Source organism: Cyprinus carpio, chromosome B2, assembly GCF_018340385.1.
Source record: "Cyprinus carpio isolate SPL01 chromosome B2, ASM1834038v1, whole genome shotgun sequence".
NCBI classification, from domain to species: domain Eukaryota; kingdom Metazoa; phylum Chordata; class Actinopteri; order Cypriniformes; family Cyprinidae; genus Cyprinus; species Cyprinus carpio.
In genome coordinates, this window is record NC_056598.1 from 21,284,725 (window position 1) to 21,307,717 (window position 22,993).

At 35.7% G+C, this 22,993-nt stretch overlaps 1 pseudogene; it reads left to right on the plus strand.

Moving 5' to 3' along the window:
* Nucleotides 1-1,307: 1,307 nt before the first annotated feature.
* On the plus strand, nt 1,308-9,865 carry LOC122136314 (annotated as a pseudogene).
* The last annotated feature ends 13,128 nt before the right edge of the window (nt 9,866-22,993 follow it).

A 22,993-nucleotide genomic window follows, 5' to 3' on the forward strand; every position in this document is an offset into this window, starting at 1 on the left:
AGCCCTCGGCCACAAATTGATATTTTTACTGAGGAGGGAAACGGCAAGAAAGAGGAAGAGAAGCACATCAAAGGATAGAGGGAGGAGAGGATAAGGGGGAAAAAGGCAGTTGCCCAGAGCTTGTGTGGAAACATTTCCATTATACGAAACCCAGAAAGAGCTGGGCAATTTAACCCTCGCAACACGCTAAGCCATAAAGCGACGGGCCCCGGGAAACAGACACAGACAGAGCCCACTTCACAGAACAAAAAGACCTACACTTGAGGCTTTGGATACAGTTATGTGCTGGTCAAAGGAACGAAGAGAATAACCGTTTTGTGGCAGAGTATTGGCGTTTTCCTGTATGTCCAACAATAGTATTTCATGAATGTTTAAGGGTTCTGTGTAGCACACAAAGTCCAGAGAAAGTGCTTACCAAGCAGATGCAGGATTTGAATTGTGGACAACATTTAAAATTAAAAACACTGATGTGTTTAGTGACATGAATTTATTTATTTTTTTTACACATGAAATTGCGGTGTTTAAACTTACACAAAATTACAGATAAAATTAAACATGAAATTTCAAAGTAGATAACCATAAAGTATTTTTTTTCTTGTAAAACAATAATCTGCTGTTTTTTTTTTTTTTTTACAGCTTTGAAAAAACTAATTTTTACTGTTATTATAGTTTTTATTTCTGTTGAAATACAGAGAATGCACATGTGCAATCACACCATGTATGGTATGGCTGGACGGGGAAGATGAAAAGGAGATGCACAAGCACGAAAAAAGGTGTGTCTGATAATGCAGTGTGTTATTATTTTATATATTGTCCTCAGTGTCTTTTTTTTGGTCCTGCATTTGCAAATTTTCCTTTTTGCAGTAAGAAACTGCATGATCTAGAAATGGAAAGCGACCTGAAACAGATTTTGAAAAGATCAATGTTTTGTTTATGCTCGTTGTTCAGAAATTAGATCTGTGTCACATGTAGAGAGGAAAAAAAACTGATCCGGACGACTTACACACCGAGTGAATGACAAATTGCATGCAGAGTCATAAATTAATTATTCAATAACATCAAGGCAGTGTGGCGTAAACACTGTGGCTACGCTTTCTCTGTATTATTTCTCGAAAAAAGCTCAGTTATTTGAATTTTGAAGTGCAAATTACAATTTCTTAAAATTTTATCACAGGAACTGATATCATTTGAAGTTTATGCTTTTCTATTTAATGACTTATTCTCTATGAAATGAATCATTTGCGCAGGGGATAGGAGGAAAAAAAACTTGAAACTCTGTGAATGAGGAGCCAACAACCAGAACGAAGATGAATTTGAAGAGGCAGAAGAAAGAGGAAAGAAAACCGAAGTACAAGACCCCCGCAATGCGAATAAGATTCAGGCCTGAAGAGGATGAGGCAGCTTGTGGTGAGTTAACAAGAAGGGATACAGAAACCAAGCTCCTCTTATATTATTCATGGAATAAAGTCTGAAGTGATACTGACCTCTGACATTTGTACAGAGTTTGATTAAATTTTTTGTAATTTATCATTATTTGGCAATATTGAATATACACTGCTGTTCAAAACATTTGGGGGGTCAGTAAGATGATTTTTTTTAAAGAAATGAATGTTTATTCAGAGCAAGGACACATTTAAAACTGATCGCAAAACTGACTGTAATGCCTTTTTACATTGTCACAAAAAAAATATATTTAAAAAGAAATGCTTGATTTTTTTTTTTTAATGTTCAGTTGACCAAAGAATTCTGAAAAATCTCATCGGCTCATATAAAAAAAACATTTTACTGTTTCAAGGACAATTCGAATAAACAAGAACATTGTGTTATTTTCAGAATCTGTTTGTCTGGATCACCAAATCAGCACAATGATTACGGACGATTGTACTGAAGGATCATGTACGACACTGAAGGACAATGTGACACCCCGTATGAATGGATGCCGCTGATAGGAAAATACAACTCACACGCGTTGTATTGTATAAAAAATCTGAGTATAATAAGTAAAGACAGAGGTTATTTTAAAATTATAATATATTTCAAAGTAGTAACAGTGGTACTGTATTTTTTGAAATCAAACAAATTGCAGCCTTGGCAATGCATAAAGGACTTACTTTCAAAAAAACAATAAAAACCTAACAATCCACAAATTTTTGAATCTATGATGTTTTCATAAAAGCCGAAAATGCAACCATTTTTTCCATATTCAACTTTACTGTTCTTCCATCAATTCGACGAGTTGATACCATAGACTGTATAAAGATACTCAATCCATGATAGAGCGTGGTGCCACTATGCTAGCGATTCTAGCTTGAGCAACATTGATTCCTTAGGAATCCAAACTAGGGATGAATTTAGAAGCTGTAACCAAACAACTTCCAACTGTGTTTTCACCATATAAAGCTTACCAGTTAAGAAGTAGTTACAAGAAGTAAATCATTGGGTTGACACCAAAGTAAACGGTGTGAAAGAATTTCCTAAGTGGATAAAAAATTATCGACTATAATGTATGATATCGTGAAACTGGAGTGAAAGTGTTTGGTCGCTTCTAAATTGCATCCCTGTTTGGATCCATAAGGAATGAATGGTGCTGACTAAAGCTAAAACGCTAGCATAGTTGCGACCACACGCTTACCAGTGATTGAGTTGCAAGCACTGGTGAGACGACGAGAGGTAGCTATCAAACTCTGTACTAAGTTTAAGGTAATCAAAATCCCACTGGTATGGAACAACGTAAGCAGCGATTATCTGATGCACTATATTCAATAGTGTGCCAGGACAATCAACGCAGCAGCAGTCACGAAGACAAGCTGGCCTGAGCAATATGTGAGGACAATTGTAGAGGATGAGTGTGCAGGCCCGGAGTAAAGGCATTGAGTAGACTGGTGTGCATCGCAGGAAGTGAGTGATACAAAAAATGCTACCATGGAAAAATGACTTGTTCCAATCATTCCCACACTGCATACATCCATTAGGACTCTTTGATGACCTAAGATGCATGAAAGAACAGACAGAGAGCAAGTATGACGAGGATAGAGGATTTGGAGAAGATCCCTACAAGGAGCAGTTATGGAGCACCAGGTCAGCCTAACTGCTTAAGAAGGCTCTTTCCTATTCACGCATACCAAAATTGAATTATAACTTGATACTTCAGCTAAAAGGGCAGAGAAGTGTCTTTAGACTGTATCATGCAATACACAAATTGAATATAGACGGGCTAAGTGCCATTTGCCAGCCACAGACGATATTTAAATATCAAATAAAATGTTTTGTTTTCAGGGCCATCGATGAAACTTGAATGCAAAACCTCAGGACGCTGAAAGACGGTTGCCAATCAGATGGAATGAGCTCTCCAAGAAAAAAATGATGACTGAAAAAAGAGGATGAAGAACGATCTTACGAAAGAAAAGGAAATCAAAAAGCCTGCTGAGATTGATGGATGAATCGAGAGCTGATTCTAATGTCATGATGAGTGGCTTTAGGTCGTCTTTCTGGCTTGCAGAATAACTAAAGTAGCATCACACTGTGATCCCTTGTTTGCTTTTTTAAGTGACTACTTACTGCTAAGAGCCTTGTACTTACAAGTACACACGGATTTTGTTTAGATCATTCATACTTTTAATCAAAGCATCTGTATCTTTTTGAGCTTACTAAGGCAATATGGAAATCGGCTCCCTGCTGAATAAAAATAAGTAAACTTTTGGACTTTTATGTCAGAGGGCTAGCTGAACGATTTCTTGTAGGACAAATGACTATTTAAATTTTTTTTTTCACCACACTCAGTGACGGTACTTGAGGTATTTTAAGGGTTTTTTGTTTTTTTTATTATTAGTAATCTTCACTTATTAAAAGTATGTAGTATATGTCAGTAAAATGGATAGAAGTTAAATTGTAAATGATTTTCACATATGTTTCTTTTTACCGTTTTTTGTACTTTTTGTTCTGGTATATCACTTTCATCTCAAACACTAAAGCACATCTGGACTTTCCCTGTAAAGTATCAAAAATAGTATCCTATATTAAAAGCTGTAAAAAGAGCTCTTTTATTGTATTCTGTTATTATCAAGTTAAATTGTTATGCTATCTCAGTAGTTGAACCTTTAAATAGTTTGACCATGTGGACATAAAATGTACTTATAAAAGATAAAAAATGACACATATTTTTGAAACATTTACATGAAGCCAAATGTGGGATTTTTTCTGCTTTATTAAAAATTTTGTTCATGTTCAAGCATTATAGTTTTTTTCTTTTCTCTACAATGATCATACTGTTATTTATATATCTGTTATTTGTTTTTGCGAAAAAAAAAAATGCTGTATGTTTACTGATTTGCAAAGTAAAAAAGACTTTTCAAAATATTCCTACTAGTTAATTTATCATTATATTCAATACAAAGTATGAGGACTCAATCAAACGCTTATAGAAGGTACTGTCTGTGTTTGGCAGGAGACGGAAGTCGTAAGCTTTCTCTAAAGCTCTCACGGTTCAGAAAAACTTCCGACTTTCGAAGTTGAAAAAAAAAAGAAACACAGATACATTTTGCTAGCAAGCATCATAGGAAACCTTTATTAACTACCCCTCAGACTGATGGGACGTGCAGCGTGAGAGACGAGAGCCAGGTATTTTGTTAAGGACTGTTCGGCTTCCATTACTTACATGTCAGGGACCGTCGAATCTGAACAGATCTGTCTGCTAACTTTGCGATAAGCCAGCTTGCTCAGTTTTGGTCTAGGAAAGAATGTTAGTAGAATGCTAACACTAGAGAAACATCTTGAGAAATAAGCAAAAGCTGCGATATAAGTCAGAACTGATGTGTCTGTTTCATTTGGCCTTGGCGGTTTTTATATAAACGGCCTTGGACTGACCGAAAGGAGCCGGACGGGATTGTTGACCTCAAGATGCTAGAAAAACATTTGCTGACAATGTCTGTTGTAATGGAAGGGTTAGCAGGTTAAATAGATAAACATAGGTTCACTAGCAGGGACTACCTAGGCTATGTGGTGAAAAAAACAATGTGTCTCGATTGGGTCAGCCGATGACGTCACGATATTATGTCATGCATGTTATGTGAGGCTCTTGCAGTACAAGTTTGGACTGAGGGAAACCATTGCTCCTTAATACATATATATACAGCACCTTCATAAACTATCTATATATTTAGATGTGTTATCTTTCTGGTTATAAACAAATATGCAGCAATAGTAATGCGTTAAAAATAGTTACATTGAGAAAGGCTTGATCATAATATTTATTTTAATGCAGTAAGAGTTATATAATTAATTGTATCTTTTTAATTGCACCTCAGAGTAAAAAAAATTTTGTTGTTTTTTTATATTTGTATATTCTGTTAGCTGTCACTAATAATGTGTTTAAAACTTCCAAAGTAGTATGGACTTTAACCACTTATGGATTTTATTTAAACTAAACAGTTTGTACCTGAATATGTGAAAAAAAAATTATTACAAAGTAAATCTTGAAATGTAGAAAATTTGTCATGAAGTGAATTGTTATTAGGTGAGAATACATTTTTTGATATTGAAGATCTCAATTCAAGTCAATGTATTCCTTTCAAACATTGTTAGAGTGCTTGAGAGAAAATGCATGAATTGTGTGGTCTCACCTGACCCCTTGTGTACCTGAGAGTGGGCCTCCATTGAGGCTGACAATGGACCGCGTAGGAAGGAATTGAAAGGCTGAGACAAAATTCATATTGTCTCTATTGACAATGCTATGCAGTCCAGTATACCAGTCTTCAATGAGGGTATTTAGATTTACCACTTCAGTTCTAAGCAACTACGTATGGTTTATTGACCATTATAAACCATGTATGTTTATATTTGTATAATTGAACCTGCACTGTCAAAAGTTATGGACTTTTTATTCTTTCATTGAATTACTTTATTATTTATCTAAAAATAAAAACATTTTACAGCTGTTCTGGTGTACACTGATACATTTGTGTTTTTGAATACACGTTGAATACAAAGTTCAAAAGAACCTCATTTATTTGAAAATAGGAAATCTTTATATAACTCCTATACATGTCTTTGATTCGTCGACATTTGATCAGTTGAATGGCATACTTGATAAAGAAGTATGAAAAAAGTTTTTACTGACCCCCAAAAGTTTTAAGCAGTGGTGTAGCTTAAAGCCAGTTGAGTATTAAATCATAAAGTATTGGTGAATATGATAAATGTCTGATCTTTGAATTTGTTCTTCTGACAGTACTTGGAGAGGATAAATACCTGGTCAGCAGCCACAGACTACTGTCGCATTGCGTACCTCGGGCAGCATTTATCAAAAGTAAGAATTGCCTAAAAGTGCCCTACTTCAGTCATTCATCAATAAATTCATTTATTTTTCTGAAATGTTAATTATCTCATCTGGCCCTTGTGATGTATTGGTTTTAAAAACGATTAATTTCATGCTCAACATAATATGAGGTTTACTGATGTGAGTTTAATGCTTTTCAATCGACGCCACCCTCTCAAGGCAGAGAAAGAGAACCCAGGCCTCACTCAGGATATCATCATGAAGATACTGGAGAAGAAGAGCCTGAGATCAACTTCACAGAATCACTACTGCGCATGGCTGCAGATGACGTGGAAGGTAAAAAAAAAATATATGATTTGCTTCTGGTACAGTCCCTATATCTGGATCTTTCCGACACTCAAAATGAATGATACAAATAATGAATCTGAAACCTGAGACGTTTTGTGATTCATAGTTCACAGAGTACATGACTTGAAAGACCAGAGCAGGAAGTTCCAGGACCTAAACGAGGGGAAAGCACGAGCCCTCAAACATATCTTGAGTAAGATCCCAGACGAGATCAACGACAGAGTGCGCTTCGCCTACAGACCATAAAGTGAGGGATCCTGTCCCATGTTTTAACCTTGATGTCATAGTGGTTAAAGATCTGGCCCGGTAATCTGCATGGCACTTAACCTCCGGTCACTCCAGAGGGAATGTCCCAGTAATAAGTGTACTGTATGTCACTTACGATAAAGCATCTGCTAAATGATTACTTAGGTTGTACTTAATTCAAACTAGACTAATGATCACACAATAACTGCAGTCAAAATCGTTTGGAGCCTATAGATTTTTCTTTCCTTTATAATCTTGCTTAAAGTCTAGGCTTTAGTTTTAATTAAGCAATTAGCCAACAATTAACGACTAAGGGGGATCTCACATAGCTAACAATACCATGGATACATAGACCTCAGGAGATGTTCAAACGTGAAAGATTTGTAGACATTTTAATAGGCCTCTCCTCTGTTATCTTGCCACCCTCCACTGCTTGACTGCTTAGTCAGTGCTTCGCTGTTCATAAATGTATTCATCACTCCTGACCTCTCGCTGATTTCCACAGAGACTCGCCAGTGCCATAAAAGAGCTGCTGGACACAGTCAACAATGTGTTTAAAAAATATCAGTATCAGAATCGCAGGGTAAGTATTTCTTATTTCACAGATTAAAGTTCCATTGTTGCACAAGCAGGTTGGGATATTTTTTTAAATAATATTCTGGGATTAATACAAGTTAAATGGATAGTTCACTCAAAAATGAAAATTACCCCATTATTTACTCACCTTCAAGCCATCCTAGGTGTATATGACTTTCTTCTTTCAGACAAATACAATCAGAGCTATATTGGAGTTCTGGCTCTTACGAGCTTTATAATGGCAGTGAATGGGGAGTGAGATTTTGAAGCCCAAAAAAGTGCATCTATCATAAAAAGTGCTCCACATGGCTCCGGGGATTAAAAAGGCCCTTCTGAAAGTGAAGAGGTGTGTGTTTTGTGTATAGAAAAAATATCCATATTTTAAAACTTTATAAACCATATTCTCTCACACAAACTTTGGTATGTGCTGTCATGAGATTGTCCTGTGTTCTGACACACTTTTTGTCCTATACATGAGCACGCATACCACAGTAGCAGAAGCTAGAGATTACGGTTCATAAAGTATTTAAATATGAATATTTTTTTCACAAAACACATCTCTTCGCTTCAGAAGTGCCTTAATTAACACCCTGAAGCAGTGTGGAGTACTTTTATGATGGATGGATGCGCTTTTTTGGGCTTCAAAATCTCGAACCCGATTCACTGCCTTTATTAAGTCTTGGAAAGAACCAGGACATTTTTTACTTATAACACTTATTGTATTTGTATTTGCAAGCAAGAAGAAGTCATATATACCTAGGATGGCTTGAGGATGGGGTAATGGGGTAATTTTCATTCTTGGAACTATACCTTGAAATGAATAATTCACCCAAAAATGAAAATTTTGAAAAAATGTACTCCCTCAGGTCATCAAAGATGCAGGTGAGATTGTTTCTTCATGGGAATGGACTTTGAGAAATTTAGCATTGTATCACTCGCTCATCAATGGATCCTCTGCAGTGAATGGGTGGCCATCAGAATGAGAGTCCAAACTGCTGATTAGAATTTTTATTTATTATTGTTTATTATTATTGTTTATGGACTCAACGGTTTAAAGTTTAAAACACCTTAATGATGGATTTCTTACAAAAACAATATTTTGATGTCTTTATCATCTGTTTTGATAAATAAACATCTGGATGGCTTGAGGGTGAGTAAATATTCAGAAAAATTTGGGGTGAACTATTCCTTAAGCTCAATTGATAGTGCTTATAAATTAATTTCGACTTGTCCATTCTTTTCTTGAAAAAAATAAAGTGCAGCTTGCAGTGGAATCTGCCCAATCCATAAATATTAAAATACTTGTTGTAGTAATAGAGCTACAAGTCGTAAATATTATGTGTGTTAACATGATTTTAATGTGAAGAAAATCATTTACTAACCTTTCTTTGTGTAAAGTTTCATCTAAATTATACTTCGTTACACCACTTTGTTGCAATGACCGCCTAATGGCTGAAACCTTTCAATTACTTAAATTTGTGTATTAAAACTTTTATTTGAGATGTAATGTAAGTGCTTTTAGAAAATAAGCCTCACATTTATTTTTAATCATAAAAAAAAGTCCACTTCCATTGTAAGTGCCTCACTATAACCTTGATCTGTTTTTTTGCATAATCAACAGTATGTCACAAAACGCTGCTAGTTATGCTCAATTCTTTTTTCCTTAATAGCCAAATATTAACATGTTTAAAATTTTTTTCCCAGGCACTTGAACACCAAAAGAAGGAGTTTGTGAAAGTACTCCAAAAGCTCAGTGATACGCTGAAAACATACTTCAAAGATGGAAAGTAAGCAAGCAGGCATTGACGGATGTCTTTTTAAAGTGCAGTGCTTATGCTTCTAGCAGACATCTGTTTCACAGATCTTCTATGACAGTACATTTCTCATTGAAATATGATCAGCCAATTGATGTCCTGAGCAGTGACTTTTCTCTTTCCCGTCCACAGGGCAATAAACGTCTTTATCAGTGCCAACAGGCTTATCCACCAAACGAACTTGATACTACAGACCTTCAAAACCGTGGCCTAGGAGACGAAGCTGTGACGTGTGCAGGAGTGTGGAGCCAGTTATGTGTAATATACAAAGATATTTGTCTTTTCAAAGTATAATTTATCAACTTTGCCTCATTTGAAGGAACTTGAAATGGGGAGTTCAAGACACGTTAATTTACTCTTAGCTGAATAATTATGATTTTTACCATTACTGACAGCTTCATTACCTTTTTCTTTCACTATGGTTCCGATCAAACGAAAGCCAAAAGATTTTGCGCCTTAAAGTGTCATGCAACATTCCATATTCAAAGTGTAAATATTGGTATTCTTTCTTTGTCACTGAGACATAAAGAATAAAAATAGGAATAAATGATGTATTTAACAGATATTTGGTTATAAATGTTCAATAAATAGTTTTCAAATGTTTAATATTCTCGGGAGTCTCGGGAGGTTTTTAATTTATTCAATTAATATATCCCCACAGATGCACTAAGGAAGTTAAAAATACAGCTTTTATGAAGTCTGCTCTGTAATGTACATAAAGAAGCACAGTTAATGGAAGAGCTCTTCGACTTTGTGCATTTAAGTGGATATTTAATGGGCTGCGAGTAGATGCAGAAGAGGGTGTCCTGTGCTGAAAGATGCTGAGTAAAGTCTAATTGGGTCACCCAACCTCATAATGTTATTAGTTTTGAAACTGAAAACCAAAACTGGCATATTTGCTCTCATGTAACAAAAAATACACTATTGTTCAAACATTTGTGGCTCGTAAGATTTTTTTTCTTATTCTTACTTAAGGAGCATCTTATGCTCACCAAGGCTGCATTTATTTAATAAAAAAAAATAAAAAAACTGGTAATAACGGTAAAATATTACAAGTAAAGTTTTCCATCTTTTTTTTATATTTTTAAATTATTCCTGTTATTTGCAAAGCTGTTTTTTAAAGCAGCATTACTCCAATCTTAAGTGTCGCAAGACCCTTCTTCATATAATTCTTATCAATGTTGAAAAACAAGTGTGCTGCTTAATATTGTGCAGAAACTGTGAATTCCTGAAAAAAGAATTGAATTTATTCAGAAGTTAAAAGCCCAGCATTTATTCAAGTGTACATTTTTTGTAACATTAAAAATGTCATGAACTTGATCAAAACCGTCAGTTAATTGCCATTGCTAAATAAAAAGATTAATTTCCTTAAAAAAAAAAAAATAAATTAAATCTTGCAGACCCCATAATTTTGAATGAACAGTTGTTTAAAAGAGTATAGTCTTGAAGGGATATTTCACTCTAAAATTAAAGTTTTGTCATGATTATTTTGTCATTATTTCCTTATTCTCATGTTGTTCTAAACCTGTATGACTTACTTTCTACTGCAGAAAACAAAAAATAAATAAATTCTGAAAAATGATCAACTGTTTCTGTCCATATACAATGAAAGTCATCTGAAACATTAGACCCAATTGCCCTTATTTCATCCTATTTTTTAAAAAAATATCTTCTATTGTGTTCCACAGAGGAAATAATGGTATGGATCAATATGATGATTGGTATGGATCAAAGTGTAAGTAAATGTTGAATTTTCATTTTTCAGCCATTTTCTTTCCCACAGCATTTGCTATTGTTTATCCTGATGTTTACCTTACGCTCATATAAGCCAATATAGGCCTTCTGATGCAGCTTTGTGTGTGGTAAAATCTCTGAGAGAAAAGTGACTGCCAAGGCAAGGCGACAGATGATACTGGTGAGCAAACTATTTATTACTGACTCTAAATAGAACGCCCAAGGCCAGCACAGACAAGTTGCTGCTTCTGCTTTAATATCTAATGATGCCCTTTTAGGCTCACCAATTTGTCTTGTGATATTTTGTTTGGTATCTATTTGTTGAAACAGTTTAGAAGTTTGCAGCTGCAGCAGATTGATCAATTATAGAGGCCTATTGATTGGAAATGTCAGCAGGCATGACTGTGCGAGTCGATTGTATTCAAAAAAAAATTTCCCCCACCTGTCGATATGAGACAGAGGGCCGCCGCTTCTTGGTGAGGTGTTTGGCGGTGCTCTGTCCGCGAGTCTGATAAAGCAACAGTGGTTATGTGCGTAATCTGACCTTTGGCATTGGCAGAACCTGCTGAAAAGCCTCTTTATGAAGAGAGAGGCCACCGGTTGGACTTTTCGCAGGGACTTTTGACATTGCAGACGCTGCTGACATGGTCTCCTCTACTGCCAGATTTAATAGCTCTCATCATAATAAGTGCTTGTTACAGAATAAAAACAACCTAGAGAGTTGATGGCTCTGAAGTACAAATTCCATTTCATTTTCCAAAGTGGGCTTTGCATTTGGAATTTTAAATTTAAAACAGATGCTCAAAGTCATTCCAGTCAAAATCTCCAATTTAATTTATACACAATGTTTGATATTCATGCGATGCTCTCCAGTCTTCTGGATTTAGAAAAAAAAAAAATGCTGGCATAATGCAGAATGCCCACAAGCCGCTGCAGAATTAGCATTTAAAATGGTCTGAGTTGAGTTTAATGAGCATCTACCAGGGACAGCTTTGTTTTTGTCTGCATTCTTGCAATATCAGAGCAAGTCTGTCCAATCACAAACAGGAGTTAGAACTGTCAATGCAGATTTCTTTCTAGCTTAACCCTCCTGTTGTGTTGATAATATGGGTGCCCCATTTGTGTTGGGCATCAGTTTAACCCCCATCGGTTTCAATGCAATTTGCCAAACATCAACACTACCGAAAACACTGCATCATAAAATATATATATATATATATATATATATATATATTAAAATATATATATATATATATATATATATTTTTTTGTTGTTTTTTAGTTTGTTAGTAGTTTATTTGTTTTATTTGTTTTATTTGTCACACATATTTCTGTTTAATATTTGCTTTTTTTGATTTTTTTTTTTTGGTGTTTTTTTCAAATGAATTTTGCTAATTAATAAATATAAACTAATACTTGGTATAAATAATAATTTTTTAGCCTCTGCATTTTTTGGTTTGGCTGGGGTTGAGTGTAATTTTTTTTTTTTTTAAATAATAATTTTTTAGCCTCTGTATTTATTTATTTATTATTTATTTATTTATTTATTTTCTTTTGTGCTGCAACTGAGGACTAAAAAATAATAACAACAACCAAAAACATCCTTTCAATCCTTTGACCCCAACACTGTTGTCATCAAAATTTGTACACCATTCATGACTGAGGAAAAAGTCAACCAAAAGAAAGTTTAACCAGTGTTTCAAGCAGTTTGAAATCAAATTGAACACACCACAATAAGAAAGTTATCAGTCAGAGTAAGTTTCACAGAGTTTTCCTTTCTCTGTTAAAACATGCTGACTTTCTCATCCATTAGATCATTTATAGCGCCTATCCGAGGTACAGTCAAGCTTGCACGAGCACTGAGGCTTTCAATCATTTTAGAGGCACACTTCATGTCAGTTATCTCTGTTCAATCACACCTTGATTTTGGGAGGAAATACTCCCGTCTCTCTTACCAGGATGTATAAAGAGCCATCAGAGAATCCCTGCTGGTGTTACTGATGGAGAGAGCACTTCTGCAGAGACGCGGGATCTCCTCACACCATTAGTTATCATAGCAACACGCTTGATTGATAGATTGCTGAGCGTTTGTTTATTCTCGCCAGTCAGAACTAGCGCCGTTGCACAAAAAAGGTCTGCAGACGGTGTCGGCAGGTGTCCTACTGTAACCCAGGTCATTAAAATGCAGAAATCTTTCAATCCCCAGGTATATGTGTACTCTTCCATGAAATTAAAATTGTTGTTGAACCATGGATTAACTTGGGGCGAGGTAATTGAATACACAAGCGTAAGCACATTCAGTGTATAGTTGTGAGTCTCCTGCTTTCTGTCTCAGCACACAGCATACATTTAATAGCATGTTGTTAATTGTAACACAGACCTCCATCTTTTCAGTCATTGTGCGATTCAAAACTCATGAGTTCTGAGGAAAAAGTTGTTTTTATGACATGTATGGATCTTTTACGTCTACTTTGCTCACAAGGTCAGCCAACAGAACAGTCTCATGTAAATTCTTAACCATTTTTATTAGTGATGTATTGATTCACTCAACTCACAATTCGATTCGATTCACGATTTTGATTTCACGATTCTATTCGATTCACTATTTTTAAACAAAATGATATTTAAGACAAATTATGAATTAAATGTGTCCTTTTATTATTGCACGGACAAAATGCTGTACATTTCTTTGTGAAATTATAATATAACTATAATAATATAATAATATAGCACTTGCATATTATTGCTCTTTTGTTGATTTTGATTGCTTCTATAGTCCTCATTTGTATAGCTTTGGATAAAAGTGTCTGCTAAACAACACAATTTAAATATATTGTAAATGTAAATAACAAAAAAAAAAAAAAAAAAAAAAAGCCCCAAATCAGACTTAAGTTTTTGTGAAACTATACATAAAAATATCTACATGAAACAGCGGAAGAGCTGAATGAGACGCAGATTCACTCTCTGCCAGCAGGTGGAGCTTAAAGCGTTTCCTTGGTTTCTGCTGTAAACAAAGCAGCTACGAACTTTAATATGCATTATACAGAGGCAAGATGAAAAGAAAAAATACCATATAAACTTTTCTAAAGACAGTAAGTTCCCCTCAGACATGCATTCATATAAACTTCTACACCTAAATGAATCACGATTTGTTTAGCATCTCACCCGATTTGAATCGTCACCTATTTGAATCGATTTTCAACCGGCTCACAGTTAATCGTTACATCCCTAATTTTTAGGCAAATTGGTGGCTAATTCATAAGAATTTGCACAATCTCACCCGTTAGTATGTTAAGGGTGGATCTTCAAGCGGATAGTTCACGCAATCAATCTATTAATCAATAAAATCGATCATCATTTATTCGCCCTCATGTTGTGACGAATCCCTAGATTTCTTTCTTCCACTGAAACGAATGCTTTAAAGAACTTGGGTGGCCAAGCGGTTGATGGAAGCCATTGACTTACATTAGTATTTTTTCCTCCGTACTATGGAAGTCGGTGGGTACCATTAACCACTTACCCACGTTTTTAAAAACATCTTTCGGTCTCAGCATAGAAAGAAACCTATAAGGTTTTGACAAGTTTTTATTAAATTATTTTTTTCTCAGCATAGAAAGAAACATATAAGGTTTTGTATAAGGTTTTGACAAAAGGGTGAGTGATTGAGGACTGATTTTTTTTTTGGTGAACTATAAATTTCATTTTACAAATTCATACAAAATCACCACCTCCTAAAATGGTTGTTTTCTCAAGAGACAAAACAAAACATTGTCATTTACTGCTACAAAACAGTTACAGACTTAATTTATGACTTTATTTCTTCTGTGGGACACACACACAAAATCTATTTTGTTCTTGCCAGTCCTCAAGTCAATGGGGTCCAAAACAACACTGGGGCACTTTGACTCACATTTGTATATTATAATAAAAAAAAAAAACTAAAAAAAAAAAAAAAAAAAACTGAGCATAATGTTCATGTATGGGTGATCTATTCCTTTAACATAGACGGCAAAGGATTTGATATTTAAAATGCTGACCAATTCCACATGCATTGGACAAATTTGTGTGTAAATGGTCATATGTATGTAAGAAGGTAATTTGTTGGTGTAACCACACAGAGAAGTGGAATCGCTATAGGCATTCCTACAATCTTTCCATATCAGCCACTGGATGCCAGTATAGTACTGACTTGATATCCTGACTGCACCCTAATCAGGGTTTCTATTCTTACATTTTCTTAAACAGTGGGTATTTATTACCATAATGTGACCAATTAAAAATCATTTAGCTTTTAAAAGATGCATGCTGCTGGTGTATGACAAACAGCACAGGTCACCACTTTAAAAGAGTGATAGGCTGTCATATCACTAAGCTTGAGATGTTTGTTGGGAGTGAAGTATCAACTGCTGCTATCCCTCTAGCAGCTTGTCAATTTTCCCAAGCACTTTGGAGGTAATCGTCATCTCCGTTCTCACCTGTCACTGGCTGGTTGTACCTCTCACAAGCCGAAGGGTGAAAATTCACTCACACAAGGTAATTGTGTCAAAGTACATGTTTGAGCAGCAACAGAACAGATGTATCATTTTCCTGTGTTGTCTTTCTTACACCTCCACAATTTGTCTCTGAACTTCACCTTCGTAACACCCACAACATGCCGCCTCAGAATTTCAGTGTATGTGTACGAGCCTGTGCAGAACCGGAACAGTGAAGAAGCAAATGAATGAATTTGCATTGAAATCACAATTTCAGTTCACTAAGGGTCCTTTGTCAAATTTAGCAAAGAGGTTTTTTTTTCATTCCAGCCGACTTGCTCTGTGAGAAGACAGCTGTTTTTAATGCAGGGGCAGTGTGGGTCACAACACTGATATTTCAGTAGGTCAGCTGTCTGATAACACTTTCCAGCAAAGGCTTGCCCACTGGGGTTGTTTCCATTACTGTGTTTAAAGCACAATAGAGTAAATCCAGTCTCCCGACTTTTCCTTAAAAGGTTTATCTTAATAATGTGTTTCAGGAGAGGTCAAAGGTCAGCCTGGCTCCTGGCAATCTCAAACGCTCGCTTACAGATCACTGCAGAGTTTCAGCCTATACTTATGGACACCAGCTGATAAAGGATTTGCCTTTAAAAACATCTTGTTTATGCACCATCCCGAGATTTACTTATATAATTTGAATTCTTAAAGTCATGTAGATTAAAAATACACAATTGGCTCCAAAAACATTTGGACACTTAAAGGAATAGTGCACACAAATAAGAAAAATTCTGTCATTCTGTCATCTACTATGGAAGTCAAATGTTCATTCTTCAAAATATCTTCTTTTATGTTTAACAGAAGGTTTAGAACAACTGGAGGATGAGTAAATTAACAATGAACAACATTAAGAAATGTTTCTGTGCCTTTTAAATGTATCTCTTAAATATGGTTGTCAGATGTTAGTGGAATATGTTATTGTAATGAACAGCTTTATACATCCACTAAAAATCACATTCAGAACCAGTTAGTTAAATTTAAAGTCATTGCAAAAATACAGTACCTAACTAAAGTGAAATTATCTCTGAGAAAAGCATAATTTGATTGGAAATGCCGCTTTTAAATTTTGTTATGTGTGCAATGAAATTCATACATTTTTAAAGGGTCCAATTACATTTTGGGTCCAATGTATTGCATAATATTAAAATGCCCTGAAATTATCCATCTTGTTTTCAGTTTATGGGTCTGTGGTTGCACATGACCGCAATCCCACTGCTTTTCTTTATTCATTCACACACATTACATGGTTGCAGATCGTTCGAGAGTACATGTGTTTAATTAAAGTGAACTGCAGTATATTACATGGGAGCCACTTTAGGTTTGAATTAGTAATGTGTGTTAATTATGCATGGTGTGCCGGCTGTTGAAAAAGTGTAGATTAGGGCCTGGTCAGCTTTACAACACTGATGTGATATTTCAGTAGTACAAGGCACCTCACTGCATCTGCGCACAGGCTCTGTGGGCTTGTTTTAATTGCATCAGGCAGCGCCCACAGCTAGAGTACTGGGGCAAGGAGCATCCCGTCTCTCTGCCTAATGTTTCTGAGATGCTTTAGAAAGTTGTTGGTCCCCCTGCGCGGTAGCTGAGTCATTATGTCGGGCAGTGCTTCTCTGTGGCTTTGCACATTTTCTCTGCATTGATGTTCTTTCATCTCCCCTCTTCTCCTTCTGGCTCGCTGTTTGCTTCTGTAATGGAAGAGTGTGATCAATTCTTGCCCTTCCTGTTCTGCAAAAATGGATTTTGATATTTTTTATTGTGTATTACCAGGAACAGCAATTGGGCAGACGGAATCATATCTGTGAGGAAAATAAAAAACCCTCTTCCACGATGGGCTGTAAAATTGAATAATATTCCCAAACCTTCAAATCTATTATTTTGCTTAGAGTGGTTATAAATGACAGCTTTACTGTGAAGTCAAATGTATGCTGCATTCAGCATCCTATACAAAGAACCCTGATACACTAGATACATATCACAGTGAAAGTCTGGCTCAAAATCTTAGTTTTAGGATTTTGAATGTTTTAAAACAAAGAAACGTTGTGTTTAAAGTGACACAAAGCATGTGACTTCATCAAATTGCATTCATTATTGCAAAGTAAACAGCGAAAGTCACCAAATAAGAAAAAAATAAAATGAAACAATTTTAATTATGATATATTTTTAAATACAGTTTTACCAGTCCAGTATATTATCTTAAATCTTCAGCTAAGAAAAAAAAACCATTACAATGGACAAAACAATCAGCCTGGTAACAAAAAAACCCTGTAACAATATTATATTATTATTAATACTGCCCCCATTTAACTATAATCAATCACTGAAAAGGTAATTTTAACTTCGATTGAGATGCAAAATAGTGCCAGTTGTGTGTTTGTATTAAAAAAGAGAAAGTTCTGCAGTGTGATTTGAGAGACATGATAGTAGTGTTGGTTTCAGTTCCCCGGATACACAGAGCTGCCAAAGACAACAGTGAATATTAGAAAATATCCAACCACTGAATACCACAACCGACCAATTAGAATCATCAACTATTACATAGTGCTGTGTAATAATGAGAAACAGTTAGGGGTCCCACTTTATTTTAAGTCCTTAACTACTATGTACTTACATCAAAAAATAGTACAATGTACTTATTGTGTTCTATATTGTAACTTGTATTGGCAAAACACTTTTAATTGCAAAACTTAATAAAATAATGAATGGTTAGTTACAAATGTAACTGTGTTCAAGTTGAATTGCAAAAATAAATAAATAAAAATAAAATTTTATGGTGCTATTGAGGTGGTTAATAAAATAATGAAGAAATTAATTACAGATATAATTACATGCAGGTATTTTAAAATATAAGTACAATGTAAAAACATGGATGTACACAATAAGTGCTATGTATTAAATTATTAATTTAAATGTAGTTAAGCCCACTTAATATAAAGTGGGACCCAATTAGGATTTCATACTTTTTCTAGGTCACTGATCAAATAAGCTAATTTTGTGACCACTCTTTTTCACATTTGTCTTGCTTCCATTGAAGCAAAAAAGATGCTCTTTGGAAGATTCTCAAATCATGCAGGAAAATATGAAATCATCACTTGAGAGGTCCATGTCAGCTCAAGCCCATTAAATCAGAAGTGGACATATCACATACTAAGAAATTCAAGGACTTGTTATAGTACTTATAACTGGGTATAGGTACTAACCCTGACCTTAACTCATATAGCTACCTTACATTACCATTTCTTTCATAGACTATACGTTCAGGTTAGTGCACGTACTGTAAAACAAAGTACAACCAAAATGGTTATAATAACAAAATATGTAACAAACCCCATTGTATGTTTTCTTGAAGGCATGAAACACAAAATGACCATCTTTATGATTTACAATCAACCTTATTGAATACCAAGACACATAAAACATGCAAGAGCGACTCAGTGTTGCTCTGCTTCTTCACTGAAAAAGTACATTTCTCTAAAGCTAAATCTTCAATGCATGCTTCATATGAATATTTAAAGTTATAGGCTGTTATCTTAACCAAACCTTAAATCTATACGCATGAATGTATGTTGATAAGAACCTAAACAATTATTTGCATGCTGGCTTTCTTTCTTTCTTTAAAAGATTTGCAGAAAGAAAGAAAAAAACCTTATGCATTTGAAACGGTGTTCCTGAAGCACAAGGTAAAAGTGAAAATAGTCGTGTCTCCTGTGCATGAGTGCTGGAATAAATGAATTGGTAAGTAGTTTGTTTGTTGGGGTTTTGCTGTGTAGTATTGTGGAGCACCTCTTTCTGTAAATTAGGTCCCAATGGAGCACTGCATCACAAACCCCTGCACTGATTGTGCGGCTAAAGCTCCAACAACCTAACTACACTCGATTTGCACCAAAGGATAAACTCTGGCTGTGGATTAGCTTTTTATTTTATGTTGCCCTAACCCTTTTTTCTTTTAATTTGCACAGTTCCTTCATATCAGTCTTGCAGAATCAATTCTATTACCCATGAATTCTGGAAAAGGTATGCAAGATTCTCACCTGCTGATGAAAAAACCCTTGGATTATTCCAGTCTCCAGGGCCGATTTTGCTCCCAAGAGTTTTTCTCCCATTTTGAAGACTTTTCATTCTGGTTTTATTGGGAGCTCCAATCATGTCAGGTTTGGCCTCAAGGGACAACCTATGCACCCTATCACATTGCCCACAATCCTTCAGCGTGCAGAGAGAGAGAGAGAGAGAGAGAGAGAGAGAGAAATGAATATGCCAGGACTGCAGCTGGGGATGATGAATTATATTTGAGATATGCAGACAATTTACCCTGAGAACGGTGCATATGGCTCCTGCTTTTCCTGCTCTTCTGTGTTCCAAAACGTTTTTATGCGTGTTTGTGGCTTCGTAAGAAATGGTCGATCTCGTGTGGCTTATCAATTTCACAGACGACCGAGTCAGACGCGAATGCGTTCTCCAGTGTCTTGCTCTGTATATTCCTCAGCAAAATAGGTTGGCGGATTAGTTGATGCAATCGGGTAATACAGTGCTCTCAGCGCTCGATGCCATTGCAAAAATCCCTCAACAATGACCGTATGAAAGTTAACTTGCTCGAAAAATAGGAGCTGTTTTCGGGTCTGGCTCCGCATTTACTTCGGCTTCCAAATAAGGCAGAAATACAGAGATCCGAATGCTGTCTGCAGAAAGCTAATCTCAGGGTGTGATTTCTTTTTAACTCAATGTTCTGGTATTTCCTTGAGATAAATACCCTCTCCAGATGCAGTCCACCGTCTCATCCTTGTGATTTACAACAGCATGTTGTTGCCTAAATTAAATTACTCCTCAGCTAAACACTCAAACACAGAGTCTTTATTTAGTTTAGCCGTGACACTAATGTGCGGAGAGATGGTGGCCCGCAATACTCATAACTCCCCAACACCATGAGGCAAGCTCTCCGTACCCCTAGTGCAGATGGAGCTGGCATCCCAAGGCACCTCGAGGCCTGCAGGAAAAGCCCCGGGGCTGCCTGGACGTCTGATTGAATTTGGGCCTAATTTCTGCTACTTGGGCCTGTGAGCAGGCTGTAAAGATCCCACTGCAACCCGCAGATTAGAGCCCCACATGGTGCCTTACAAATCACTCCCACAGCGTGACTGCATGTGCGACTGCGTGCGTCTGCCACAAGAACATTAGATTAATTAACGCTTCTGTGTTTGGCACAATTGGAGCTGCAAATGTTAGCATAGTGATTAGGTTTATCTGGCATTTATGTGATAAATTGTAGATTTAGGACACGCACACAACTGTGCCGGAATTAAGTGTGGCGCATAACAGTTAAACGTGCAAGTTGGTGCATCTCTTTATTCTTGTGAAAATAGCTTGGTGTTTTCACAGGTGGCGTGTGCTGATGAGTCAATGTTTGGATCGGAAGGCGGCTGTGTGCATGTCCTTGCTTTTATATCTGTATGGGGGAGAGGATTTCTCTTCAAATCTTGCATCTCATTTGTGCTGGCAGAAACTTGTGCGGCAGAATGCCATTTCTCCCTCGGAAGGCCGGACACAGATCATTTAGCTTAGGATTTGCTATGCAGCCTAATAAGAAGCCATGATAGGCCCTCTGACAATACAGTAAATTAGCTCATCGCTGCATCTTATAGCCGTGGACTAGAGGTCTGCGCCTAAGACGAAATAATTATGTCAGATTAATCCATTATTATCCAAATGTTGTCTGTCGGAAAGAGATGAGAGGCACTGGGCTCTGTATATAATGTACTGTTCTGCTAGTGGTTCATTCTTTAGGTCAATGAGAAAAAAGACAGTCTGTGATAACAAAAAGAAACAATCTGCTTAAAATCTCCATTTTGTATTCATGTACATACACACACAACCACACACCACACACACACACACACACACACACTATTTATTTCTTTTCTATTTATTTTTGATATATTCTTAATAGCATTTAAATTATTTATTAAAAGATGTTTTATAAAACTTTATTTAGTTTTCTGATCAAAACAAACATGAGGTTAGAGATGAACCTGATATGTTAAATACTAAAAGGATGTTCAAATCAAAAGATAATATTTATTAATATTTTGAATTGGCTTATATTTTAGTAATTTTATGTATAATTTTATATTCTAATAAATGTATATTTTTAGTTACACTTACAGTAATTGTATTAATTTAGCTTATTTAATTAGTTCTTATTTTAGGTTAGTTGCCAAATTAAAAATTCAAAGTTTTTTTAAGTTTTGGTTGTTCATCTAATATTTATATCAACTCTTTATTTTAATTAATGAAAATATATATCTTTTTTTTATTGTTCTGTAAAGTCTTACTTTACAAAAACAATACTGTTTCATATGGTTATGCCATTTTTGAAAAAAGTTTTGATAAATTTAATGTGGTCTAATCATCAAGTAAAATGTAGGAAGATGTACACTTACTTGTAATTATTAATGCACTATTTTTAAAAAGAATTTAAATATATTTTTCAAGATAATTTTTTAAATACCATTTTGTTGCACCACATTTTCCACCTGTACTACTAAATTTTCTATACAAAAGTTTTCAAGTATAAATAATATTAACAAATATATTTTTTTTTTCTACAAAATAACAATAAAAGATTAAGCAGTGGCAAAAAATGCCATGTCAGTCATGGCAGTGACCCCAATGCAAATGTATAAGTAAGGCAATCACTGTGTATATGATTTTTGCGTTGTTACAAGTAGCATGTTGGTTGTAATCATATAGAGCCTAAGAACTAAATTACTGTGCTAGAACTGCATCTTACATCTCGAGTCCTACTGAGACTGTGATGTTCTTCCATCTGCGTGCCGTGAATGTGGAATTAAAGAGCTGGTGTGTAGAACAGATTTCATTGCTAACTGTATCAGTGCATCTGTGGATCAAGGCTTGCATTTAATGAGCGAATTATCCCTGCAAACATTTCTAATAGCCGCATTCATACTTTCTCCTCCCATTTTTTAAGCAATTAGGCCATTTTAAAGATAGTCTTATCGATCTGACAATTTTTGCTTTCTTTTATTTGATAAAAGGCAATTAGCTTATCGGTGCAAAGCATGCCACCATATGACAATCTGATAGATGGATAGCCCACAAAACACAATGCAGCCATCACATCTTCACTGTCAGTGACAGGGCTTCTATTACAGCTACAAAAACATCTGCATCAATCATTGCCTCGGCACCTTTTAAAACAATGGGCCTGGGACTCGCTGGAAATGGCAAATCAGTAATTGCAGTTCCATTGTCAGGCGGGGACAAAACAGGGTCTCATTCGAAAACTCCCACCTCACTGTTTTTCGAGCTGATAAAGTCAATCCAACCGCCGGCATAACTAATATAGCATAATCATGGCTATTAGAGACAACCGCTAAGTAAAAGGCTGAGGATACAAGGCTGGAAAGGTGAGATGTCTGGTTGTTGTCTTGATGAGGGTGCTCTACGACGGAATTAGTACGGGA